Below are 3066 nucleotides of genomic sequence, written 5' to 3'. Positions count from 1 at the left end.
ATCCCAGGACCCTGAAATCACAACCCAAGTCGAAGGCAGACCCTTAACTGACTGAGCCAATCAGGTGCCCCGGAACTATTTAGTTTCAAATTGCTTCTGAGTCATTTTGGAAAATTATATTTTTGTAGGAGTTTTTAAGTTGTACCTAAATATTCAGTGTATTGGCATAAGGTTCATAGAATTTTCTTATTTTATTAATATCTGAAGGATCTGTGAAGATGTTCTGTTCCTTCTCACTGTTCTGTCATGGAAAGACAGAATAAAGTTTTTGAACTTTTAGAATAAACCTGAATTGCAGAGCAGTTTTAGTTACAGAAAAATGGCAAAGATAGTACAGAGAGTTCTCGTATACTCCGCATGCAGTTCCCCTTTTTATTAACATATTACATAAGTATCATACCTTTGGTAAAAATAAGGCACAAATATTGATATACTATTATTTTTTATCTTTTTTAAAAAAATATTTTACTTGGGGTACCTGGGTGGCTCAGTGGGTTAAAGCCTCTGCCTTTAGCTCAGGTCATGATCTCAGGGTCCTGGGATCGAGCCCCGCATCGGGCTCTCTGCTCAGTGGGGAGCCTGCTTCCCCCCCTCTCTGCCTGCCTCTCTGCCTACTTGTGATCTCTGTCTGTCAAATAAATAAGTAAAATCTTTTAAAAAATTTATTTATTTGTTTGACAGAGAGAGACAGAGTGAGAGAAGGAACACAAGCAGGGCAAGCGGGAGTGGGAGGGAGAGAAGTAGGCTTCCCGCTGAGCAGGGAGCCTGATGCAGGGCTCGATCCCAGGACCCCGGGATCATGACCTGAGCTGAAGGGAGATGCTTAACTACTGAGCCAGGAGTCCCTATTTTTTATCCCTTTTAAAAGAGATTTTATTTATTTATTTGAGAGAAAGAGTGTGTGTGGCTGCAGGCACCAGGAAGGAGGGTACCGGCAGAGGGAGAGGGAGAAGCAGACTTTGTGCTGAGCAGGGAATCCTGACTTAGGGACTCAGTCCCATGATCCTGGGATCATGACCTGACCCAAAGGTAGACACTTGACCTACTGAGCCACCCAGGCGGCCCTATCCTTTTTTTTCTTTTTTTAAAGTCAGCACCGTGCCCAACGTGGGGCTCTTAAATGATAATTAAGAGTCGCTGGGGTGCTGCATCAGACTCCCTGCTGGGTGGGAAGTCTGCTTCTCCCTCTTCCATTCCCCCTGCTTGTGTTCCCTCTCTCACAGTCTCTCTCTCTCTCTCTCTCTCTGTGTCTAATAAATAAATTTTTTTAAAAACAAAAGAAGGGCTCCTGGGTGGCTCAGTGGTTTAAAGCCTCTGCCTTCATCTTGGGTCATGATCTCAGGGTCCTGGGATCGAGCCCCGCATTGGGCTCTCTGCTCAGCAGGGAGCCTGCTTCCCCTCTTTCTCTCTCTGCCTGCCTCTCTGCCTACTTGTGATCTCTGTGTGTCAAATAAATAAATAAAAATCTTAAAAAAAAAAAACCAAAAAAACATAAAATAAAACAAGAGTCGTATGTTTTACAGAGTGAGCCAGCCAGGTGCCCTACTGAGATACTATTATTAACGAAAGTCTATACTTGACTTAGATATTCTTACTTTTCACATAATGTCCTTTTTTTGTTCCAGGATCCCATCTTGGATCCCATATTACATTTAGATGCCTGAGGGTCATCTAGGCAGTGATAATTTTTCAGACTTTCTTTGCCGTTTTTGTGCCAACATTTTTTAGGCTTATTGGTCAGGTTTGGTTTTGTTGTTGGTGGTGGTGGTGGTCAGGTATTTTATAGAACATCCTTAAATTGGGATTTGTCTGAGCTTACCTTATAATTAGACTGCGGTTAGTGAATGTGCTATCAATATGACGCATGACTTTTGATGACTTGATCCCTTGACCGTGGCAGGGTTTTTGAGGGTTTTTGTGTGGCAGAACTACTCTTCCTCTTTCTATAACTGTGCTCTTTGTAAGGAAGTCACTATGTGCAGACCACACCAAGGAACAGGAAGTTATGCTCACCCTTAGGTAGGATGTAAATCGACGTAAGTTATTTAGAATTCTTCCGCAGAGATCTGTCTTCTCTACATTTAGGCATTTATTCAATCATTTTTTAAAATATGAGGACTCATGGATATTTATATTACAATTTGGATTAAAATCCAATACTACTTTATTTTGTTGCTCAAATTGTTCCAGTTTTGACCACTGGAAGCTTTTTCAGTTGACTCCTTTCTCCCTTTGACATCCCTCATCATTGTGTGTGCAGGTGTGAGTATGTGTGAATGTGCTTTGGTGATGAGTTCTTTCTTTTCTTCTTTATTTCTTTCTCCCTTTCTTTCTTTCTTTCTTTCTTTCTTTCTTTCTTTCTTTCTTTCTTTCTTTCTTACACTGAGCTTTATCCCTAAGGTGGGGTTTGAATTCAGGACTCCAAGATCAAGAGTTGCATGTTCTACTGAATGAGATAGCCAGATGCCCCTATTTGTGGAGGCCAAGAAAAACAAGGCTGTACCCACCTCAAGTCTAGCCTTGACATAAGTGCTGCCATCTTGGCCCCGGCAGCCATCTCAGGTCTCCGTGACTGGTAAATGACCCCTTATTAGACTGACCATAAGTTTCGTCTCCATGACCAGTAAATGACCCCTGGTTCCAGGAAGACTGACCAAAGGTTTCAAAAACAACATGCCATACCAAAGATCAATCAGGAATAGGATAGCTTAACATTGTAATAAATCATGTCAGAAAAAAAAAAATGAAACAGGAACATAGGGCTAGCAGTCGTGGCCCAATCACCTACTGCCGAGTCCACCCCTACTCTACCTTTAAAAACTCTGACTGTAATCTGGTTGGGGGTCCAAGTCCCTATTCCGCTGTGTCGGGTATACTTGGGCCCAAGCTTAAGCTTGTCGAATAAACCCTTGTGTGATTGCATCGGTGTTGGCTCCTTGGTGGTCTCTTGGACACAAAAACTTGGGCACAACACTATTTTTATCTTTTAAAAGAAACTGATTTAGGTTTCTTTGATTTTTAATAAAGATTTTATTTATTTATTTGAGAGAAAGAGAGCGAACACAA

Source organism: Neovison vison, chromosome X, assembly GCF_020171115.1.
Source record: "Neovison vison isolate M4711 chromosome X, ASM_NN_V1, whole genome shotgun sequence".
Classification (NCBI taxonomy): Eukaryota; Metazoa; Chordata; class Mammalia; order Carnivora; family Mustelidae; genus Neogale; species Neogale vison.
This window is presented reverse-complemented; position numbering follows the sequence as displayed.